The sequence below is a fragment of the Lissotriton vulgaris genome, chromosome 3_1 (assembly GCF_964263255.1).
Source record: "Lissotriton vulgaris chromosome 3_1, aLisVul1.2, whole genome shotgun sequence".
Taxonomy (NCBI): domain Eukaryota; kingdom Metazoa; phylum Chordata; class Amphibia; order Caudata; family Salamandridae; genus Lissotriton; species Lissotriton vulgaris.
The window spans coordinates 2,059,731,475-2,059,757,158 of NC_141689.1; positions in this window are offsets into that span (position 1 = coordinate 2,059,731,475).

Consider the following 25,684-nt stretch of genomic DNA (forward strand, 5'->3'; position numbering starts at 1 on the left):
ACGCAGAACACAGATGATGGTTTTTTTTTGTTTAAAACTTGCACTTAATTTCCTCACTGTCGGTGTGTTCTTTGTTTGTTAGCGCTGTCAATTAAGCCATTTTGAGCCCCTTGTTCAGAGCAAAATAGCTGTTCTGTTTTTATGAATACCTTGGGTTTTCGAGATCTAGTCATCCCATGTTACAGAAGAATCTGTAATTTTACTTTATCTGTGATTCTGTAAATCATGGTCTGTAGGGTCTCCCTGATCACCAACGTCAGTGTTAGGGTGCCACCTAGAGGCCAGACTGTAAACTGTCTATTTATTCGTTTTATTGTGAATGTATGTTTTTTATGAAACCGAGACGATAAAGATTTTACTTAGTAACTGCTTTCACATGTTAATAAAAAGCTGGTGAGCCCAGGAGCGTAACACAGGCCCCTACAGACCCTGTGGCGCAGCAGCTAATCAATGCTCGTGAGATATAAAAGTGCTTACCGTCCATATGCAGTGCGAGCTAAAAGCGCGAACCTATTTTAGGGACGTCGGGGGGACAGGAACTTAAAAACGGTGTCAAGTCATTAACATAACATAATTAAAGAAAAGGGGCCTTGTCAACACTAGTCCATGTAGCATAGGCACCAGACAGAACAATTGAGTGCTGAATTTTGAACCTTGCAATGCTCCTTCCTACACGGTCTAAAGCCTTACAAATTAAAAAAAAAAGTCACCCCCTTACGCCCCACACCAAATTCAGGGACCACATATAGTTTAGTAATTCACACCCTAGAACAGAGAACACCCAGGATTCCAGGCTATACACACAATTTGGTCTTACCAACGTCAAATATACCAATGAACATGTTTTGGAAACACAACAACTGTTAACAGAGAACAACTTTGATGGACTTGAACTCACTAAGATATGATTTGGTTACCACTTGATAACCATTTTTGATTCATTCATGCGTCCAGGATATAGAATCACTTACAATTATAGAGGGGATAGTACTCTTACTTACTCAGACACTTTGCCCAGCACAAACAGTCTTGAAAAAATATTCTCCGTTTTTGAGTGTTTTGTAATAGTTTAAAAAATGTCATTCTTAACTACAGTCTTATATTTACCTCCTTCCTACAATCCATATTTCCAGAGCAGCTGCTTGACTTGGTCTTGCACGTTCAATTAATTGTCCAGAAATTACCAAATTAATTGGGGGCTGACCCCTCTATAATACATTCCTTCTACCTAACTTTTTGGACCAACTCACCTATTTTTATTTGCAGCACTATGAGCTTAAGTCGTCATAACTTTTTCTTTTATCACAAATGGTATCCGGAACAATTGTGCCTCAACAATAGCATTTTTCTTGCAAACCAGGGGCTGGCACCAAAAGATTGGTGGAATGGGGATTGTAACATAATCAATCTTAGAGAAAGCCTTCTGGTTGCTGAGAAATGCACAAAATTGTTCAGAGGCAATGGGAGATCAGGTACCATTACAGGGCGAATATTAGATTGGACAAACCCTCAGAAAGAATAACAATTGTGCGCATACATTCACCATTTCCACCTCAAGGTAACATTAACCCCACAGACAGACCACATTGTGAAAAAATAAGAACCCAAGTTATGCCTCATTGGAGAGATGTTCCCAGACACACCTGTCAGGACTCACCTCTCTAAGGATACATGTAAAATATTTTGCATCCTTGAACTGTAATCAGATGTAACTAATTGTTCCGGCTCTTCACAGCATATAATGCAAGGACAGTAGCCATCCTTTATTAAGGGTGGTGGCAGACTTTGGTGAAACTGATAGAGCGCGCAGGTCACCCGACTCTTATTTACCAAATATACCCTCCTGGGCCCATAACGTTTGTTTACCACAATATTTTATTGGTCCGGTAACCTACACACGGCTATCAGTAATTCTTGTTCACTTTCTATTTATTTTAGTGTACCTGACTTACCACTCCTTATCACAGGTACTTATGATCACGGCAGATCAGGAGCTAGCAGGGGTAGGAAGATAACACTAAACAAAATATGTACATTTGTAAAATGTTTATACCATGTAATAACCATAAACACAAGAAGTTTTCAAAGCTTAATCTAGTCATCATTTTCTTCATATGCCATGAGAATGAAATTTACACAGATCAACACATCAATAACTAAGATCAGAAATATAGTGTAACTATGAATTAGAGTAAGAGTCATTTATAAATTGAAGAATAAAGGAAAGGGAAAATAAGGAACACGCTAATTTTGTCTAACAGACTTTCACGACGTTGCTAAAGGTGGGTAAGGACAAGGGAACGTACTAATAAATGCCGATTTGAATGTACTAATCGATTTAGAAGTAACGATACTTTTCAAGATGTACTTATTTTCTATAGGGAGGGTAAGAGTGGAACATACTAAATGTGCAAAACAATACAGTGTTTGACTAAAGGTAGGGAAAGATATGGAACATGCTAGAAAAATATTTATGTGAGAGTCAAATGACAGAGAGATATGACATAGGCAAGATTGCTTTATTTAAGACGAGAGAGAGAGAAAAGATTTTGATAGACAACCACCCACACAGGATATATTTACCTAGAATAGGACGGTGACTAACCCTGGCCACGGGTCAGCTGGGAAAGGCGGGAAAGGACCCTCAAGGACTTAGGATGCCAGTAGGCGAGCAGGTACAGATCATGGACAGTCAGACAGGATAACCCCAGGATTTGGATCAGGACTGGGCTCACCAAAGGGTACGACCAACACCTGCAGCTTCGGATGCAACGCCTGCGCTACGCCCTTTCTGCAAGGAATCGTCCAATAACCCCGATTGGGTTCTCGAATCTCCCAGCAAAGTGCTTCGCCAGCACTTAAGGTTTCTCCACCCCAGACTAAGTTTGTGGAAATTACGGACAGCGTGCTCCGCAGCTCTCTGTATCAATCACCTATAGAGTTCGTAGGGTCAGTGACAGGTCAGCTATTCGGACAAGTCGGACAATTTCTCCAGCTAAACCTAGGCCAGTTATACTGTTTTCGGGTCAGTGTACCACCCACCAATGTTGCAAGTGAAAGGATCCCCAACTTCGGATTGGACCAGAGAGGTGGTTAGGTCATGACACCACCTATAATTTTAACTTTCCCATACTAAATATTCAAGTTTTGAACCCACCCCTTACATTCCAGTTCCCATGGCATAGAAATTCAGAAAACAATAGCACACACATTACAACACTACAATGTAGCAAATACAGGTATGAGTTTTGAGTCTTCTCGCTGGGGCACAGTTCAGGTTCCCATGAGCATCTTAGCTTCGGCAGCCAGCTGGCGGACTTCCACGGCTGCATGACTCTCTTTTCCCTCATCACGTGATTAGTACCACACGGGCTTCAAAGATGGAAGGGCGCACCTCTCCCAGGCCCACAAAGATCGATACATGAAAAGTAAGCGAAAACAATTTAGAAACACAGAAAAAATCAATACACTGTATACCATGATTGGCTATGCTACATCCCTTACTTTATATTAACTATGGTTTTAGGAGTTAAGCAGAACAAAACGGCTTTGCAAAAGCAGCAGTGCAAGCGAAGAGCATGTGAGAAACAAAGCAGCCATCTTTAGCTGTACTGCGCATGAGCGAAAAGTTCCCTCCAGAACTGCGAGTGCATCACATCACATGGGTATGACCGACGCATGCGCAGACCAAAATCCCGCATAGCAGCGACCATTTTATGTGCAAGCGGAGTTAGGATTAGTAAACACATAGGCAAGCGTCACTGGGACACCCCCGTGTAGTGTAAAAGTGCAATATTAATAGGACAAACGTGTTGGTTATGACGTTAACGTTATTCGAGGTTCAGGAGTACAAGCAAGTCGCGTAACATGCGAATCCTTGCTCCATCAATCCCCTCTTTGATGATATTTACTATCATCACTATTAATGGAACCAGATGCCAACTTTCTCTTTCACATTTCACCCATTTGAATTTCTACAAACTTTTTGTTGAGCCTTTTTTCTGCATCCTTATTAGGATGGTAATTCTTCATCTTTTTATAGATCTGATTATTCAGTTCTTCCAATTCAAGCTCATCAACATTCCGTTTCACTCCTCTCTTATTCACAGCATACTTCTTTTTGCATTTTTGACATTTACAGCAAATTATTATTATTAGAACAATTAAACTTATTCCTGCTATTGGCATCAGTATTTTACTCACAAGGCTTTTACCTATGTTAGAAAACCAACTACCTACTGAGGAGAGACCATCAGTCAGTCTCTTCCAGGCACTGTCAACCTCCAGTGGTTTGAGCTCCTTTTCCAAATTAGTTATGTTTCTTACATATTTCTTAATTTCAACACTCTTATCAGGAATGTAAGTGCAACAATGTTGCGCTTTCAACATTCTACAGACTCCGCCCTCTTTTGCCAATAAGGTATCAAGCGCAAGTCTATTTTGTAAAACCATTAAACTGATCGCAACCATTTCAGTATTGACCAGTAGGAAACCAGCAGCAGTGTCAGTTGATAACCGATCCACCACTGTAGACAATTTGCAAATTCGGTGTGTATTCAGAACCACTCCCACTCCAAGTATCAATGCACTAAATATATCACCTAAAATTTCTCCTACACTTTCTCTTCTACTACGCACTAAACCATTAGTATTTTCATTGCTTCCAGCGGCGTCATTCACATGGTATATTTTCGGGAAGACAATTCCAAAATAGCAGCTTCCATACCAGTGATCCGGCAATTTGAAATAAGCCTTGTTTCCACATATATAATAAATTCCGGGAAACACGGGTTCTGACCCATTTTTGAAACCCCAACCTCCAATTACCTTGTAATTGTGTTCGCATTCACTGGAACCAATGAATATATTATTATAATAACTGGTCTTTTCTCTATGAAGACAAAGTTTCCCTTTTCTTTCGAAATCCAGTAACAGTGCAGGGTTTGCCTCACCATTTGAGGTGTTTTCCATGTTTTCTGCCCATTTAGGAGTTTTCTGTCTTTTATCATTGGCCTTTCTTTGGAAACTTTCCCTTCTTTTCTCTGGCATATTTAGAAACATTTTCTCTTGTTCATGTAATGAACAGGTCAAGTTATCTCTATGTGCTTCACCTAAATCTATAGTACCTATTTTCAGAAAGTATTCTCCCATATAACGTGTCACATCACTCTTGGTATGTACAATATTCAGATTTCCACGTATAGGAAGTTCAGAAAATATTACGCCAGAGTTAAAATAATACTACTATAAAGTTCCTCTATAAAATAAGCTAGCTAAAATACTACAGGAAATTCCATAGGTTAGGGGTAAATAGTGATAGGTCACACCTTCAGCTACAGAAGTGGGTAGCTTCATACAGACATAGCAGTCTTCTATTTCCGTGGCTTCTACATAGTGTACCAAAAGATTTGCAAATACATTTAAATGTGTTCTGTTTTTGATTCTGTGATAATGTAGTCCTCCCTCATCTGATGCATCTACGTCCATTTTTGTCTGTCTAAGACTAAATGTTTTCTCACGTCTTTCTACACTTCGTGGTGTCTCTTCTGTCGGCAGAACTTCTGAATCTTTTGTTACTAGTTTAGTAGGATACAGGTTAGAGTCTTTACTTATCATGAACGGTATTGTAATTGTTAGTCCTATCCATAATATCAGTACTATTGCTACACTACACAAACATATTTTACAGCATGTTTTACAACAATTTCGTCTAGGTCTTCCATTCACATTTGAATCAGACATTGTGGCTCAAAAGAAGTTTTTCCAACCCCTCTTTGTAACTTTTTACACAGGTGGCTTACGCAGGTAACTTTCAGGTTGGGTCTTCTTCTTCGGAAACTAGGTCAGTAATCAGTTCTTCATCACTCTCGTCACTTATCTCGAGGTCTTCAAATTCCTCTAGCACTAAGTAAGTCCATTCGGGACTCCGATATTTTTCGTTTTGCCTTTTTAGTCTGATACTTCTTCTTTTAGGCTTGGCTCCAGCTTTCTATTTTTCACTGGAGGCCCTTTTTCTGTCTTCTAGCTTTTCTTCTACAGTTTTCAATCTTAGTCTCAGTCTTTTTATGAATCTTGGTTCACTCTTCTTCTTTTTGAGTCTTTTAACTGGCACTGTGGTTTTGCTTTCCTCTAATGGTCATTTATTTTCATTTAGTTGTGGCACATTTATTTCAACACTGTCTTCTTCCCGTCCTGTCTGACAAGTTCCAGGTCTTATTTCAGTCTCTTCTGCCTGGTTACTAAGCTGGCCTTGTTCAGGTGTAAGCTGATTGTGACTTTTGTTTGTTTCAAATTCTGTTTCCTGAACACATTCATCTATTTCTATCTGATCCTGTTCATGCACTTTGAACCCTTGATTTTCTTCCGCATGAACTTCAGCCCTTATTTATAATTGTCCCTTTTCAGTCTCTGGAGTTCTTGGAGGGGTGTCGATAACCTGTCCTGTCCCTATCTGACCTTCCTCCTCATCAGATTTGACATGTATTTCGATTATCTGATTATCTCCTTCTATTCCTGCCTCGTCCTCACTATCCCACTCTCTATCTAAGTAGGTGTATCTTCTGGTTCTTATTGGATCAAGAATCAGATCGTCTGCTGGGATCCACTCATCTTGACTGGTGCTCGGTTGTTCGTCATCAGCTACTTCAGGACTAACGTCTGGAGACCCTTCAGCTGCACAACCTTCAGCCTCAGTTGCTTCTTCTTCTGTCACCCTCTTGGTATGACTGGCATGGATCCACTTTGGCACACCCGCACACTTCACCACAGTTGTGGTGACAAGAATCACTTGTCTCGGTTTCCCCCACTTCGGTGCTAGGCAACTCGACCAGGTGTGTTTCTTTAGAACAACCCAATCACCTGGGTTCAGATTATGGACTGGAGTTGTTGGCCTGGCGACGGCGTCTTCCCTGTAGGAGAGTAGGGTCTGCAATCCTATGATCACTCCAGATTTTAGCTTTTTGCTTCACTGGTTTACGACTTCTCTGGCTGTGGGCCTGCTAATCAGACCCACAGCCTTGCTGTTCTCTCACTAAATTGACACGTGCACCGTAGGTGCATTTACCAATTGGTACTGGGCCATCTTATCAGACCCTGTAACTCAGGGCATAGGTGTACCCAGGGCCTACCAGGGGCTGCAGCATGTATTATGCCACCCCTGGCTGGCCATCTAAATCTGACACCACTGGCTGCACGACAGCTGGGGCAAGGTGGTGTAATCACCCTTTGCTTTAGATATAGTATACCTATATCTAACCCTAAAATGGACACCCGTATTCCTATCAGTCACTCCTATGGCAGGCCTTAACAATCCTGAAGGCAGAGTGCTTGGAATCGTGTGAGATGGTGCTCTGGCATGAGCTGAGCCCGTTTGCAGCTTGCGGAACCAAGTCCTAATAGCTGTTCCATGATAACGCATACCATATACTCTTAAGTGCATTATAATCCTCGCGGTTATATGCCAACTCTGGTATCGCTTTATCAAAACATGTCGAGTAAGGTGTCATACGAATTGGAATACAAACCCCTCGCCAATCCTGGCGACGGGGTTAGCATTCCACCCTTCTAGAGGGACACGACATGTATGTAACTGTGAACCCCGGTTAAAGTTAACTCAAGCCTCAGCATCACAAAATGGATGCTGCCACCACAGACACAAGTCTGACCTCCTGCTGCTGGGAGTACTTCCAGCAAGGGAGGCTTGGGCAAAGGGTTTCCTGTCAGGGGCGGTGCTAGCACCATCCCAGACAGGGTTTTGTGTATCCTGGGTAGGCAGGGCTTTAGAGGAAGGTGACTGCAAGTGGCACCCCAGTGCCCCCTATAAATCTGCCGGCTAGAACCAGTTCCAGGGGCACACCAGCCCCTGAGCTGGGGAAAGTCCGGCATGGGAGAGGGGTGTAACCACCCCCCTTCCTGGTCCCACCCATGGGCAGGACCTAGTCGCGTGCCAGCCCCTTTTCCTAGTATAAAGATAGGAGCGGGCCCCCTTCCAAATTAGATCATCTTTGTATCATGAAACTACTTTCTACGAAAGGAACTCAAGGCTTCTTCCTAAGATTTCTCCCTTGTGACTAAGGAGTAGGTACCCTGCATCCGCAGGCACCATCCAAGCATCGCGGTCTGCTGTAAGTCTCTCCTCCAGATCAAGACTGCCCAGCTCCATGAGAACCGGCTTCCCTGGCACCTCTGACCTCAACCTGCATCATCAGCCCAGCTGAGATCCGTGGGTGTGACGAGACCTTGAGGGACCGCCCATCTTCAGAACTGCACGACGCTTGCCCAGCACGACCGCCGAGGGATCCTCGAGTGAGTGCTCTGGGGTTTGAGAAGCCCAAACCCTGAGCAGCTCCACCACCGAAGTTCAGCCTCCCAGCATCCACAAGATCTGCGTGGGGCCCTTCTGCTCTTTGCTGCTCACTGCGTTGTCTGGCTACTAGCCTGCTGGCTTGTGGCCTTCCCGACAACGAACGACGACATCAACACCGCTGGTCTGGTTGCTCCAGACTGGCCCTTGCTCCCCTCCAACAGAGGAGCACCCCGGATCCTCATGGTCCACTCCAGATGCCATTTTGAGTCCACCGCGTGGGCTTGCATTTGCCAAGACTTGTTGCCCCAATCCTGTGTCCAGCAACGTCGACAGCAGATACCTTCGTGGGACAGCTCGCACCTCCATCCTGGTTGCCGACAACGCCTCCTGGTCCGAGAGACTGCAGAGCCCAGCGTCGCACACTCACCTGGTCGAGGTGACTCCATCCGGTGCCATCCTGGTGCCCATCTAATCACTGGCTAGTGATTCAGAACTTGGTCCCCTCTGCTTACAGGTGTCTTCCATCTTCGATCCAGGCTTGGATCACATCGAACTTCATCACGGGTCGCCTGCCAGCAACTTCTTCTTTCAGGCTCCATAGACTGCAACGAGGATTCCCGACGTCTTTCCAGACCTATGCAGCCGCAGCTCCTGGGCTAGGTAACCTCAGCATTTCGGTGCTCCAGCATAACCTCACTATCCAAGGGCCCAGATCCTTTTTCGTTTCAGCTCTACCTAGTCGGATTCGTCCGATAACACTAACTTTGTAATTTCTAGCAACCATAGACTTTGTCCCGCATCCCGCGTGAGAGTGCACACTCTGCACCCGATCCCCCTAGGCCTCCTGCTAGTAATCTGAAGGCTCAGTAGTCAAGTCCTAGCAATCCTAAAGTCTATTAGAGTAGTACTTACCTGCTAGTAATTTCGCATTCCACTTTTAGAGTATATGTTTTTTCGTGCCCCTCGGGCATTTGTGTAAATTGTGCGATTTGAGTATTTTCCTAAGAGCTTTGTATTGTGCTTAGCACCCTGTCCTCATAAAGAGTCCAGGGTTGTTGTGTTCTAAATAAATATCCTTTTATTTTCATAACAACTTGTTTGGTGTCCTTTCACTTGGTGTTCAAGGGGTATATGTGATGGTATAACAGCTGGCTAGCTGGCCCTCTAGAGTTTAGCCTAAAGACTGCTCTTGTCCATGCTACTAGGATAGCCTGTCTACGGTTGACTTACAACCAATCATCAATAAGGGTTGTTTGGACTGATACATAGTGATCACTAGAATAGTGAGCACTGCATATCAGGCCAACTTCTCACATTGGTGAGCAGCGGTTGGGATTTGAGCTTGCTGTTGTTTTACCACACGTATCCTAAGAATATCATTGTGAAAGATCACATAAGTACCCAGGTACATATAACTTAGCTTAGAATACTCTGAGTTCTACTGAACCAGCTGTTTTAGTTCAACAGGGCCTAGCACACCCTGACTACAACTCTTAGCAAGTGATCAGTAGGCAAACAAACAGTGTAGGTAGGTGCATCACTTACACCACACTAGAAGCATGTCGGACAAAGGAGGGAACTCAGAAGCCCCCCTTGTTAATGGACCCTCCACAGGTCACTTCACGATATGCTGCCCTTAGCTTCCAGGAGATGAGACAAATCTGTACATCCAGGAAGCTAAAACAGGGTTCTAACCCTACCATTCCTTTTCTGATTGGTCTCTTAGAGACTTATGATGCCAGGAGGACTGCCAACACAGATCCTTCTCATCCAGATGGGAATATGCCCCCCTTAGAGGGAACCCTTGGGGACCCTGACCTCCAAAACAATGGAACAGTGAGTGAAGGTGAGGAGGAGAATCAGGAGTTGTCAGAGAATGAGGCAGACAAGGGTCAGGGAGAAGTCAGCAGACTAACCAGGACCAACTTAAGTAGGCATGAGAATGGATTTGGGGGACCCCCAGGGCCACTCCCAGGCAGACTTAACCTTGGGAATGGACGAGTTAGGTCTCTATCCAGAGGCTCTAACAGATCCATTCGAACCAATGGCTCTCAGACCTCTTCTCATAGAGGGATGTCATCCCCTAAGAGAAGAGAGCATGAAGGAAAGATGAGGGAAGCCAATCTGAGGATTGAAAGAGAAGAACTTGCCCTGGCCAAAGAAAGGCTTGCCTTTGCTAGAGAGCAAAAGTTAAGTGGGCTAGATCCCACTGGTGGCAGCATTTTACCTAGAGAAAAGGACAGGAGTTTAGACACTAGACACCTGAGTAAGATAGTGCCCCCCTTTAAACAAGGGGATGATATCCACAAATGGATAACTGCTTTGGAGAGGGCCTGCACTGTCCAGTGCGTCCCCCAGAGTCAGTGGGCAGCTGTCTTGTGGCTCTCCTTTGAAGGCAAAGGTGGAGATAAGCTCCTCACTACTAGAGCTGAGGATGCTAACAATTACCAAGTCCAGAAAAGTACACTGATAGATGGGTTTGGCCTAACCATTGAGCAGTACAGGTTGCTGTTCAGGGATACCCAGACAACTCAGTCTCAGGATTGGTCTGATTTTGTGGGTTGTGCCACTAAGGCTTTGGAGGGCTGGTTGCTGGGCAGTAAGGTTACTGATTATACAGGATTGTACAATCTGCTCATGAGGGAACAGATTTTAAACAATTGTCAGAACCAGTTGTTGCATCAGCACCTTGTTGACTCAGATCTGACCTCTCTCCAAGAATTGGGAAAGAAGGCAGACAGATGGGTCAGAACAAGGGTTAAGCAGAACCAGGGCCAGAACCAGGGTGGTCAGAAGAAAGCAGACCAGAAGGGTAATAATACCAAAGGTGAACAAAATGACCAGAAGTCTTCGACAGGTCCCCAACAAACCAAAGAGGGTGGGGGTCAGGCTTCCCAGAAGAAGAAGACTCAAGAAGGCCAGTCTAAAAGGTGGTGCCAGTACTGTAAAAGTAAAACTCACTGGTTTAGTGAGTGCACCTGGAAAGGAGGGCAAACTCCTGCCACTGCAGCCCCTAAGGCACCTGCACCCCCTAGTACAGTCAGCAGTGGTAGTGCACCTCCCAAGGGATTAGTTGGGTTAACCTTGGGTTCTGAGGGGTATGACAACTTAGTTGGCACATTCACTCAGGCTGTCCTTGTCTGTACAGGGGATGTGGATATATCCCCTGATGCCAGTCCCAATACTTTGGGCAAATACAGACAGACACCTTTTATCAATGGCAAGATGGCTCAGGCCTACAGGGACACTTGTGCCAGTGTCACAATGGTGACACCTAACTTTGTGGACCCTGGACAGATCATGCTAGGACCTGAGTACCTAGTGACCAATGCCAGCAATGTCACTACCCACCATAGTATGGCAATTGTTGATTTCTCCTGGGGAGGGGTAAGTGGCCAAAAGAAGGTTGTTATTAGTTCAGACCTCCCAGTTGAATGTTTGTTGGGCAATGATTTGGAGTCATCCCTATGGTCAGAAATGGAGCAGAGGACTCACATGGAAATGTTAGGCTTGCCAGCACATGTGCTTGCTGTGACTAGGTCACAGGCCAGAAGATGCCCCACTGAACAGGTGCTGGATCCTGGAACAATGGACCAGACACCTTCCAAGAAGAAGAGCAGGAGGGTTAAGGCATTGCCTTCCCCCTTGTCCCAGGTTGTGGATCAAGTTTCAGAGGAGGCTGACCTCAAAGAGCTGAGGGAAACTGAGCCTAAAGAACTTGAACCTGATCAGGTTGAGTTTCTGGGTTCAGGGGGACCCTCCAGAGAAGACCTGGGGAAGGAACAGTTAGCCTGCCCTTCTCTTGAACCCCTCAGACAGCAGGCTGCTGCTGAGGCTGCAGGGAACGCCACAGGTGCCCACAAGGTATACTGGGAAGATGGACTCCTGTACTCTGAATCAAGAGACCCCAAACCTGGTGCAACCAGGAGGCTGCAAACAAAACAGGTGATGGACCGAATGTGGATCAATGTCACACATTCACCCCAGTCCAAAGATCTGGACCCAAATCCATCGTTTTTTTGCACTCCACACCACCCTGGGTTAGACAATGGCGATATGCAAATCAGCTCTGACCCAGTGCCCCATGGGAACAGTCCAGTCCGAACTACAAAAGCCATGTCCTCCCCAGAACGGAATCAAGCATCCGAGGACCGGACCGGTTTCGAGGTAACACCTCTCATCAGCCCGGCTAGCTTGACTCCAGTGGTGTGGAGTGCCTGGGACCCACATCTGAGCATCCCCAGCGCACTTATGGCGGAATTTGCAAACAAAACAGGTGATGGACCGAATGTGGATCAATGTCACACATTCACCCCAGTCCAAAGATCTGGGCCCAAATCCATCGTTTTTTTGCACTCCACACCACCCTGGGTTAGACAATGGCGAAATGCAAATCAGCTCTGACCCAGTGCCCCATGGGAACAGTCCAGTCCGAACTACAAAAGCCATGTCCTCCCCAGAACGGAATCAAGCATCCGAGGACCGGACCGGTTTCGAGGTAACACCTCTCATCAGCCCGGCTAGCTTGACTCCAGTGGTGTGGAGTGCCTGGGACCCACGTCTGAGCATCCCCAGCGCACTTATGGCGGAATTTGCAAACAAAACAGGTGATGGACCGAATGTGGATCAATGTCACACATTCACCCCAGTCCAAAGATCTGGGCCCAAATCCATCGTTTTTTTGCACTCCACACCACCCTGGGTTAGACAATGGCGATATGCAAATCAGCTCTGACCCAGTGCCCCATGGGAACAGTCCAGTCCGAACTACAAAAGCCATGTCCTCCCCAGAACGGAATCAAGCATCCGAGGACCGGACCGGTTTCGAGGTAACACCTCTCATCAGCCCGGCTAGCTTGACTCCAGTGGTGTGGAGTGCCTGGGACCCACGTCTGAGCATCCCCAGCGCACTTATGGCGGAATCTGCAAACAAAACAGGTGATGGACCTAATGTGGATCAATGTCACACATTCACCCCAGTCCAAAGATCTGGGCCCAAATCCATCGTTTTTTTGCACTCCACATCACCCTGGGTTAGACAATGACGATATGCAAATCAGCTCTGACCCAGTGCCCCATGGGAACAGTCCAGTCCGAACTACAAAAGCCATGTCCTCCCCAGAACGGAATCAAGCATCCGATGACCGGACCGGTTACGAGGTAACACCTCTCATCAGCCCGGCTAGCTTGACTCCAGTGGTGTGGAGTGCCTGGGACCCACGTCTGAGCATCCCCAAGCGCACTTATGGCGGAATTTGCAAACAAAACAGGCGATGGACCGAATGTGGATCAATGTCACACATTCACCCCAGTCCAAAGATCTGGGCCCAAATCCATCGTTTTTTTGCACTCCACACCACCCTGGGTTAGACAATGGCGATATGCAAATCAGCTCTGACCCAGTGCCCCATGGGAACAGTCCAGTCCGAACTACAAAAGCCATGTCCTCCCCAGAACGGAATCAAGCATCCGAGGACCGGACCGTCTCTGGTCATCCCCTTGTCTCTGAGAGGTTTCCTTCTCACCTTGGCCCATGAGATTCCCCTTGCAGGACACTTAGGCCAGAATAAGACTTGGGACAGGATTGTCTCACACGTTCACTGGCCTCACATGAATGAAGATACCAAGGAGTTTTGTCGCTCCTGTGTCACTTGCCAAGCCAGTGGTAAGTCAGGTGGCACAACAAAGGCCCCCCTTATACCAATGCCTATTGACAATGTCAATCCCCACCCTTTGAAAGAGTGGGGATTGACATTGTTGGTCCAATGGAACCCAAGACAGCATCAGGGCACAAGTTTATACTGGTGGTGGTGGACCATACCACCAGGTATCCTGAAGCTATTCCCCTTAGGACCACTACAGCACCGGTTGTGGCAAGAGCCCTAGTTGGAGTGTTCCCCAGAGTGGGCTTCCCTAAGGAGGTTGTCTCTGACAGAGGTGCAAACTTCATGTCAGGATATTTGACTGCTATGTGGAAGGAATGTGGTGTCAACTACAAGTTCACTACACCCTATCATCCACAATGCAATGGGCTTGTTGAAAGGTTCAACAGGACCCTAAAAGGGATGATTCATGGACTACCTGAAAAGCTCAGGCGTAGATGGGATGTCCTGATACCCTGCCTTTTGTTTGCTTACAGAGAGGTCCCACAGAAGGGGGTTGGCTTCAGCCCTTTTGAACTTCTGTATGGGCATCCTGTGAGAGGACCCCTATGTTTGGCGTAGGAAGGATGGGAGAGACCTCTCAAAAAGCCTGCAACCAACATAGTGGACTATGTACTTGGTCTCCGCTCCAGGATGGCTGAGTATATGGAAAAGGCTTCTAAAAACCTTGAGGCAAGCCAAAAACTCCAAAAAGCTTGGCATGACCAAAAGGCTGTCCTGACTGTGTACAAGCCTGGACAGAAGGTGTGGGTGTTGGAGCCAGTGGCCCCAGCAGCACTCAAAGACAAATGGTCTGGGCCCCACACAATCCTTGAGCAAAAGGGAGAGGTCACCTACCTGGTGGACCTTGGAACTCCCAGGAGCCCCCGCAGGGTGCTCCATGTGAACAGGCTCAAAGCATATGTTGACAGGAAGGACATGAGCTTGCTCATGGCCACAGATGAGGGACAGGAGGAAGAGAGTGACCCTCTCCCAGACCTGCTCACTCAGAATCCTGATGATGGATCAGTAGATGGTGTTGTCTTTTGTGGCAGCCTCTCTGACCATCAACAGAAGGATTGTAAACAAGTTCTTCAATCCTTCAGACATATGTTCTCTCTGACACCCAGTCAAACCAATTGGTGTACCCATGAGGTTGACACTGGTGACAGCCTGCCAGTCAAGAGTAAAATCTACAGGCAGCCTGATCATGTTAGAGACTGCATTAAGACAGAAGTGCAGAAAATGTTGGAGCTGGGAGTCATTGAGCCCTCAGATAGCCCTTGGGCTAGTCCAGTAGTTCTAGTGCCAAAGCCTCACACCCAGGGTGGTAAGAAAGAGATGAGGTTTTGCGTAGACTACAGAGGCCTCAATGCAGTCACTAAGACTGATGCCCACCCAATACCCAGGGCAGATGAGCTTATAGATAGATAGATAGATTGGCTTCTTCCAACTACCTAAGTACATTTGACCTGACTGCTGGGTATTGGCAAATCAGGTTAGCTGAGGATGCCAAGCCCAAGACAGCATTTTCAACCCCTGGTGGACATTATCAATTTGTGGTAATGCCCTCTGGTCTGAAAAATGCACCTGCCACCTTCCAAAGGCTGGTGAATCAAGTTCTCACTGGGCGGGATGACTTCTGTGCAGCATATCTTGATGATATAGCTGTCTTTAGTTCCACCTGGGAGGATCACCTGGTCCACCTGAGGAAAGTGTTAGAGGCACTGCAAGCTGCAGGTCTCACTATCAAGGCCACAAAGTGCCAGATAGGGCAGACACAGGTTGTATACTTGGGCCACCTTGTAGGTGGAGGCCAAGTTCAGCCACTGGAGAGCAAGATACAGTCCATCAGGGACTGGGCTCCTCCAACCACCCAGACTCTGGTTCGAGCTTTCTTGGGCCTGACTGGTTATTACAGGAAAATTGTCAGAAATTATGGATCAATTGTGACTCCACTTAATGAACTGACAAGTAAAAAGATGCCAAAGAAAGTTCAGTGGACAGCAGGCTGTCAAAAAGCATTCAATGACCTAAAGCAGGCCATATGCACAGCACCTATCCTAAAGAGTCCAGACTACTCCAAACCATTCATTGTCCAAACAGATGCTTCTGAGTTGGGTGTGGGAGCTGTTCTATCTCAGCTGAATTTTGATGGTCATGACCAGCCCATTGCTTTTATAAGCAGAAGGCTGACCCCCAGAGAGAAAAATTGGTCAGCTATTGAGAGGGAGGCCTTTGCTGTGGTTTGGGCCCTGAAGAAACCGAGGCCATACTTTTTTGGCACTCATTTCAAGATTCAGACCGACCATAAGCCCCTCTTGTTGCTAAATCAGATGAAGGGTGAAAACCCCAAACTGCTTAGGTGGTCCATTTCCCTACAGGGGATGGATTTTACAGTGGAGCATAGACCTGGCACTGATCATGGCAATGCAGATGGGCTCTCCAGGTATTTCCACTTAGAGCAAGAAGACTCACCTGGTCAAGGTTAGTTTATTGTCCCAAAGTTTGGGGGGGGGGGGTCATGTAGGAGAGTAGGGTCTGCAATCCTATGATCACCCCAGATTTTTGCTTTTTGCTTCACTGGTTTACGACTTCTCTGGCTGTGGGCCTGCTAATCAGACCCACAGCCTTGCTGTTCTCTCACTAAATTGACACGTGTACCGTAGGTGCATTTACCAATTGGTACTGGGCCATCTTATCAGACCCTGTAACTCAGGGCATAGGTGTACCCAGGGCCTACCAGGGGCTGCAGCATGTATTATGCCACCCCTGGCTGGCCATCTAAATCTGACACCACTGGCTGCACGACAGCTGGGGCAAGGTGGTGTAATCACCCTTTGCTTTAGATATAGTATACCTATATCTAACCCTAAAATGGACACCCGTATTCCTATCAGTCACTCCTATGGCAGGCCTTAACAATCCTGAAGGCAGAGTGCTTGGAATCGTGTGAGATGGTGCTCTGGCATGAGCTGAGCCCGTTTGCAGCTTGCTGAACCAAGTCCTAATAGCTGTTCCATGATAACGCATACCATATACTCTTAAGTGTATTATAATCCTCGCTGTTATATGCCAACTCTGGTATCGCTTTATCAAAACATGTCGAGAAAGGTGTCATACGAATTGGAATACTAACCCCTCGCCAATTCTGGCGACGGGGTTAGCATTCCACCCTTCTAGAGGGACACAACATGTATGTAACTGTGAACCCCGGTTAAAGTTAACTCAAGCCTCAGCATCACAAAATGGATGCTGCCACCACAGACACAAGTCTGACCTCCTGCTGCTGGGAGTCCTTCCAGCGAGGGAGGCTTGGACAAAGGGTTTCCTGTCAGGGGCGGTGCTAGCACCATCCCAGACAGGGTTTTGTGTATCCTGGGCTGGCAGGGCTTTAGAGGAAGGTGACTGCAAGTGACACCCCGGTGCTCACTATGCATCTGCCGGCTAGAACCAGTTCCAGGGGCACACCAGCCCCTGAGCTGGGGAAAGACCGGCATGGGAGAGGGGTGTAACCACCCCCCTTCCTGGTCCCACCCATGGGCAGGACCTAGTCGCGTGCCAGTCCCTTTTCCTAGTATAAAGATAGGAGTGGGCCCCCTTCCAAATTAGATAATCTTTGAATCCTAAAACTACTTTCTACGAAAGGAACTCAAGACTTCTTCCTAAGATTTCTCCCTTGTGACTAAGGAGTAGTCACCCTGCATCCGCAGGCACCATCCAAGCATCGCGGTCTGCTGTAAGTCTCTCCTCCGGATCAAGACTGCCCAGCTCGACAAGAACCAGCTTCCCTGGCACCTCTGACCTCAACCTGCATCATCAGCCCAGCTGAGATTCGTGGGTGTGACGAGACCTCGAGGGACCGGCCATCTTCAGAACTGCAAGACGCTTGCCCAGCATGACCGCCGAGGGATCCTCGAGTGAGTGCTCTGGGGTTTGAGAAGCCCCAACCCTGAGCAGCTCCAGCACCGAAGTTCAGCCTCCCAGCATCCACGAGATCTGCGTGGGGCCCTTCTGCTCTTTGCTGCTCACCGCGTTGTCTGGCTACTAGCCTGCTGGCTTGTGGCTTTCCCGACGACGAACGACGACATCAACACCACTGGTCTGGTTGCTCCAGACTGGCCCTTGCTCCCCTCCAACAGAGGAGCACCCCGGACCCTCCTGGTCCACTCCAGACGACATTTTGAGTCCACCGCGTGGGCTTGCAGTTGCCAAGACTTGTTGCCCCAATCCTGGGTCCAGCAACGTCGACAGCAGATACCTTTGTGGGACAGCTCGCACCTCCATCCTGGTCACCGACAACGCCTCCTGGTCCGAGAGACTGCAGAGCCCAGCGTCGCCCACTCACCTGGTCGAGGTGACTCCATCCGGTGCCATCCTGGTGCCCATCTAATCACTGGCTAGTGATTCAGAACTTGGTCCCCTCTGCTTACAGGTGTCTTCCATCTTCGATCCAGGCTTGGATCACATCGAACTTCATCATGGGTCGCCTGCCAGCAACTTCTTCTTTCAGGCTCCATAGACTGCAACGAAGATTCCCGACGTCTTTCCAGACCTATGCAGCCCCTGGGCTAGGTAACTAACCTCAGCATTTCGGTGCTCCAGCATAGCCTCACTATCCAAGGGTCCAGATCCTTTTTCGTTTCAGCTCTACCTAGTCGGATTCGTCCGATAACACTAACTTTGTAATTTCTAGCAACCATAGACTTTGTCCCGCATCCCGCGTGAGAGTGCACACTCTGCACCCGATCCCCCTAGGCCTCCTGCTAGTAATCTGAAGGTTCAGTAGTCAAGTCCTAGCGATCCTAAAGTCTATTAGAGTAGTACTTACCTGCTAGTAATTTCACATTCCACTTTTAGAGTATATGGTTTTTCGTGCCCCTTGGGCATTTGTGTAAATTGTGCGATTTGAGTATTTTCCTAAGAGCTTTGTATTGTGCTTAGCACCCTGTCCTCATAAAGAGTCCAGGGTTGTTGTGTTCTAAATAAATATCCTTTTATTTTCATAACAACTTGTGTGGTGTCCTTTCACTTGGTGTTCAAGGGGTATATGTGATGGTATAACAGCTGGCTTAACACGCCCTCTAGAGTTTAGCCTAAAGACTGCTCTTGTCCATGCTACTAGGATAGCTGGTCTACGGTTGACTTACAACCAATCATCAATAAGGGTTGTTTGGACTGATACATAGTGATCACTAGAATAGTGAGCACTGCATATCAGGCCAACTTCTCACATTCTCCAATCTGGTGAGAGATAGAACACACTTGGTCACCCAGTTGCTTGCAGTACTCTAGTACCAAATCATCAGAAATACTTAGTAGTTTGTGTCCTGGTACCCATGCCTGCCGCATCACTCTTCCCATTAATATCTCATGGGGACTCAGGTCTGTTTTTCGGTCTGGAATGCTTCTCAGTCCCATTAGGACAAGGGGTAAAGCGCCTATCCAATTCAATCCAGTAGAGTTACACATTTTTCCCAGCCTTGACTTTATAGTGCCATTCAGCTGTTCTACTACTCCAGAAGCTTCTGGATGATATGCACAGTGCAGTTTTTGTGTAATTTTGAATGCTTCACAGAGCTGAGTTATTACGTCATTGGCAAAATGCCCACCTCTGTCTGATTCAATTGTGACCGGAAAACCGAACCTAGGTATCAGTTCCCTTAGTAACAACTTGGCTACATTAATGGCATCATTTTTCTTAGCTGGGTAAGCTTCCACCCATCTTGGAATAGGCAGACTATGACAAGGACATACTTCATTCCTTTACAACGGGGCAACTGTATAAAGTCAACTTGCAGTCTGATAAAAGGACCCTCTGCCTTTCCAATTGTACTTGGTAACACTACTGCTTTCTTCCCAGGATTAAACTGCTGACAAGTTAAGCACCTCTGGCAAAGTGCCTCTGCAATGTTCCTGAACTTCGAATTGTACCATCTCTGTTTGAAAATACGGACCATCGCATCTCTCCCTATGTGTGTGTCTCCATGTATCAGTCTGGCCATGGGAGCAATCATGCTGTCTGGTAACACAGGCATACCATCACTACAGACAATGACACCTTCTTCTCTCCTTGGTCGACAACCAGATTTTTCCCATCTTTCCTTTTCTTCTGGTTCTGCTGCCCTTTGCAACCCTTTCAGTTCCTCCCAAGTTGATACATCCTCAAACACCATAAGTTGGCAGCTGTTTCCGACTCCCCCCAAATTGATATTCAATGACATTTTATATCGGGCACAATGTTGGGCTATTTGGTCAGCATATCTGTTTCCGGCTGTCACATCGTCATTGCCAGATTTGTGAGGAGCACACTTGACCACTGCCAATTCTTTTGGTAACTGGATTGCTTCCAATAGGTTCTGTACCACTTTTCCATTTCTGATAGGGGTACCCGAGGAAGTCATGAATTCTCTTTGCAGCCACAATTGGCCGAAGTCATGCACAACCCCGTAACCATACTGGCTATCAGTGTATATGGTTACTCTTTTGTTTTTCCCATTTTTACAGGCTCTTGCCAATGCAACCAATTCGGCTACTTGTGCAGACTTTACTCCAAATAGGTAGGATGCTTCTATTGTCTTTTCTAGTGTGACCACAGTGTAAGCAGCACTTAGACCTCCATCCTCATGTCTTAAACATGAGCCATCTACAAACAATTCAATGTCTTCTATCGGCAAGACCGTTTCCTTGATATCTGGGCGTGGTTTTGTGCTATATTCAGTTAGATCAATGCAATTATGCTCGACCTCTTCTTTGACTTCTGCAACCAGTGTATCTGGTAATAAAGTTGCTGGATTTAGTATATTACATCTAGTGATGGTTACATTTGCTGCACCCACCAGAATTCTTTCATACTTAGTCAGCCGACTAGGTGTGAGGTACTGAGTCTTGGTTCGGGTCAATAAAATTACAACTGCATGTGGGACATATACAGTTACAGGATGTCCCATGACAATGGATTCATTTTTGTTCAAGACTCATGCAAGTTGCAGCTACTGCTTTCAGACATCCAGGCAATCCAGCAGCCACTGGATCTAAGGTAGCAGAAAAATATGCCCCTGGACGTCTAGTCAGACCATGAATTTGAGTCAGGACTGAGAGTGCACAATTGTCTCGTGTATCACAGAACAGGGCAAAGTCTTTTGAATAGTCAGGCATTCCCAATGCAGGAGCTGTGCATAGACAGTTTCGCAATTTCACAAAGGATGTCATGCTTTCATCATCCCATTCCACTGGATCTTTTGCTCCTTTCTTTGTCATTTTTATTAATGGCTTTGCTAGGACTGCAAATCCCACAATCCACTGTCTACAGTATCCTACTACTCCTAGGAACATTCTGATTTCCTTTTGAGTATTTGGTAATTCCATGTCAGGTAGGGAGTAGGTGTGTTAGGTGCACTTTAAGTGTGCAAATCTGTTTGGCTGGATGCCTTAGGCTTGCCAAACAGACATGCGCGCTAAGCATTTACCCACCTGGCTATATTGCACAGCTGGGTGGAGACCCAGCACAGGCTCCCAGGCCCTAACTGAGCGGCATTTAAGCCTGCCCAGGCCAATCACAACACTGCTTTCATGTTAGAGCAGCGTCATGATTGGGTGGGGACGCGAACAGAGAAGGACGGGGTGTGGGAGCAGAGGAGCACAGAGGAGGCATCTGGCACAAGCAGCAGCAGGTAAGTTCTTTTATGTTTTTTTTATTATTACGGCCCCCCACCCACCAAGTGTTAATGGCAGTAGCCGCTACTTGTGACCAGGTCAACTAGCAAACTGAAGAGCTGTGGGGCCAGCAGACATATATGCACTATTGCTGTACCCGTTGGACGGATAGCTGGGGCCGGACCGCTGGCGCCTCCAGACTAGTTGTTCACGTCTGCCAACTTTTATACACAGCCCACTTGTACTCACCCCCTGCCCTGTCTGGGAAAAGATGCAGGTTGTGTCATTGGGCATGGCTGTTACTGGCTGTATGAATGGAAGGAGTATAGCCCGCTGCGTGTTCAAGCAACAAACCTGGGTCCGTGTCCCTCATTTGTGATGTGTTGCACACAGCTGATTGGTGGTACACCAGAACTGGACGTTTTTATTGCAAAGTGGCGGGTGGACTGGGATGAACAAAAACAGTAACAAAATAACAAAATGACTTACGTCTCCGACGCTGCAATGCTGGCTCCGTCATCGTGCACTGCAGGCACAGGCTCCCAGAATCCTGTGGGCCAATGCTGATGTTGCATGAAAGCAGCTTCAGGATTGGCCTGAGAGCTGATTATTTGAGCTCCCAGGGAGACTGGGAGCATGTGCCTGCTGGTCTCTCCAACCCAGTAAGGCAGCTGGGTTGGAGAGGGATTCAGTGTGCATGAGGGTTTGGCCGCCCTGAGACAGCCGGCCAAACCTTCATGTGCACTGAAAACCAGTGCACCTACAACTCCCCCTCTGCCTGTCATCTCTGTGGCCCCACCCCCTAGACGATGCTACAGAGTAAAATAAAATGAAAATAAACACAGGTTTATCATCATTTTATTTTTAATGTTTTGACTGATGGCAGAGGGGGCAAAGCTCATCCGCCATAGCGGAGGAGTCGCTGCTGCACACCAGTGCTTCTTCTCACTGGGCTCTCATGTTCTAGGCCCCAGGACCCTGCTGCATGGGTTCAGGCCTTTTGTGCCCAGACAATCAAAAGGGAATTGGTTCCTTTCTGTGGTTCCTGAATTAAAGCGCCAAACGCTTTGAGGAGTAAGACACCAAAAACATTTCTGATCTCAATAATGTATATCTTGACATGTTCCACAATTATCTCCAAAAAACATAATTTTCATTAAAATCAAATTTATTAAAAACTTAGTCAAAAAACAGCATCATATATGATCAACAGTTTTGCATGTAAAAACAGTCACAATACATTGACATTGCACACATATATATTCACAATAGTTAAAATAGCCAAGTTGTCGACACGTTTCGGTGTTTAAGATTGATGATACACCTTCCTCAGGACTACAATCAAATTTCTTCAATTCAATTTGCAGTATTTAATTTGCGTTGTCAGTCTCAATCCTGGGGATAGATAAATCTTATCCACTCTTATATTTCTGCTTTGTTCCTTTAAAAGACTTTGTATTTTATAGTAGGAGCCTTGGGGTTTTATTTTCTTGTGTTGATATCAACCAAATGGAAATTTTTTCTTTGTCCACTGTTAATAATCAAGATGGTTCTTTAAAGTAACTATATAGCTGGTAGTAGGAGCGTTTGATTTCATTCGTTATATGGAAGACTCAGGGTACACCTCGGATTGGCGTCTATTCCACTTCTAGCTCTTGCTTTAATATGAAGGGGATGACGTTCTTCTTCTTTTTAAAAATTGAAGAGGGTTCCTTTTATCTCCGTGGTTTAAGCTCCTCGCCGCCTGCCTGGTAACCCGGTCTCCAGCGTCAGTTAGTGCGCTTGGAAAACCGGCTCCCAGACACAGGCTGCAGTTATAGGCAGAGGGTGCTAGGTGACGCAGGCACACCTCTCAACAGCTCTAGCCGTTTCCGCTCGACCCAGCGCATGGTAATGTGAGTCTGTCTCAAAAGGGCACTGGATTGCAGATGCAGGCCGTACCAGCAGCAGAAACTGTAGAGGGACAGCTGTGCTGAGAGCCATCAAGAGGGCTTCTTGCAGCATCAGGCTGGCATAGGGCCTGTTGCAGCTGCGCTGAGTGCACGGGCCTCAGTGGGAGTTGGCCAGCTAAGGTGGAGGAGCATTGCCCCCACTGCGCAAAAAGGAAACATAAAATGGCAATGAAGTATCTTGATTGTCATTTTCTTTTTCCTATTGAGTCAGTGACCTGTGTGCAGTGTGGGGCGGACGGGGCTGGGCAGCGCAAGGGGAGGAGTGGTTTGCACTCCCAAAGTGTGCATCTTGGGCTGACAAAACAGTGTATGCACACATTGCATGTTTCTTCCAGGCTGCCTTACACAGCCTGGACAGGAACATGCACAGGTTCCATATTTGAGTCTGAGCGCTGATCCGTGGCGTGCAGATTGTAGTGTCTTAGCGTGGACACGTTCTAGTGTTCTAGTGTGATGTAACATACTCTACACCCACCCACCACAGACGTCATGGTGTCACATGACGCTGCCAATAAAAGAGGCCGAGCGCACATGCTCGCGACCTTTCCTACTACTCAATCCTGGTGTCTGTGTCCATCATTGCTGCGCCTAACATGCGGGCCTAGGGCCCTCCACATTCAATATTACAATGGCGACGAGGTCGGTAGTGCAACCCATGCGTGCCACTACCCTACACTGAGGAAAAGGGGGAGAGAGCTGCCCGCCTGAAGGGCATCCCCTACAGCAAGGCGCAGCGAGCCGAGAAGCCGGTGAGCACGTCGGAGCCCAGCAGCCACCAAGAGGCCGACAGCAAGCCGACCGAAGCCACCCGCGTCGGCCGCCACCAACATGTGCCACCAGGATTGAGCGGACCGCCCAGAGTCCACCTGAGACGGCCGCGAAGCAGTGACCCCCCGGAAAGGTGTACCGGCCGGGCGGAGGCCCCGACAGAGCATCAGGCCCGTCGGCCGAAGGTGAGCCCCAGGGGCGAAGGACTGTATATAAACTGTGCCCAATCATAAGCAGGACCAGCGGAGCCTACCCGCGGCCTGCCTGAGTCATCCCCTGCCCACGCCGCGTGTGTGACTGTAAGCGGCGGGGCCCAGAGACAAGCGACTGCGTGAGGGAGAGTGCGGCCGGACCCGCAATTAACATAATCAACGAGGGGGAGGGAGCGGAGTAGCTAACCGCCTCCCGATCCCCCTCGCAACGTGGTCCGGGCCAGCGGAGTTCACCCGCGACCTGCCGACGGCACCCCCAGCGAGGATAGACTCAGCAGCGCCAGCGGAGCCCACCCGCGACCTGCCGGCGGCACCCCCAGCGAGGATAGACACTGCAGAGCCTCCGGAGCCCAACCGCGGCCTGCGAGAAGCATGGCAGGTCTCCGCCGCGCAGCGAGTGCTGGTTGAAGCTGCTGCGGCGGGAGACCGGCGAAAGTGGAGCCTGCCGGGCCAGAGAACCAAGAACATTCAAGTAGGCAGAGCTGGCGGAGCCCAACCGCGGCCTGCCTCGAGCGCCCCGCCCAGGGAGGAGTGACCGGAGCAACGCGCTCCCCCGCCGGAGTGAAGCACCAACACCCCCCGCCGCGTGAGTACTGCCGAGGCTGCCGCGGGCTGGGAGGGGAAGCAGGGGGGAAGCAGGGGAGAAGCAAGCATCTGCACGCGGCCAGCGCCGCCAAGATCGAAAGTGCCCCCTCCTCGTGTGCTCCGGGTGAGGAGCAGAGTGCCTGAAAGCGGCCAGGAAGAAGTAGGCATCTGCACGCGGCCACAGCCGCCAAGATCAAAGGTGCCCCCGCCTCGTGTGCTCCGTGTGAGGGGCAGAGTGCCTGAAAGCGGCCAGCGCCACCAGAATAAACTTAAAGTGTGCCTTTGGACGTCAAAGTGTGCGAGACACGGAGCCTGCACACCACAGAACTGCCTCGCCCCCATGCCTGCACCCTCCTGCCCACAAAAGAACTCAATAGCAGGGAAGGGACTCACCAGGAAGGCAGTGTGGTGCCAGGTTCCCAGCGGCTGCTCCAGCACCAGCCCCCGGTGCACAGAGAGAGAGACAAACAGTAGAGTACACAACACGAGGAAGACAAGAGCCACCGGGCAGGCACATGCCAAATCGGAGTCTACCGCCATCTGGTGGCCAAAGAGGGAAAAGTG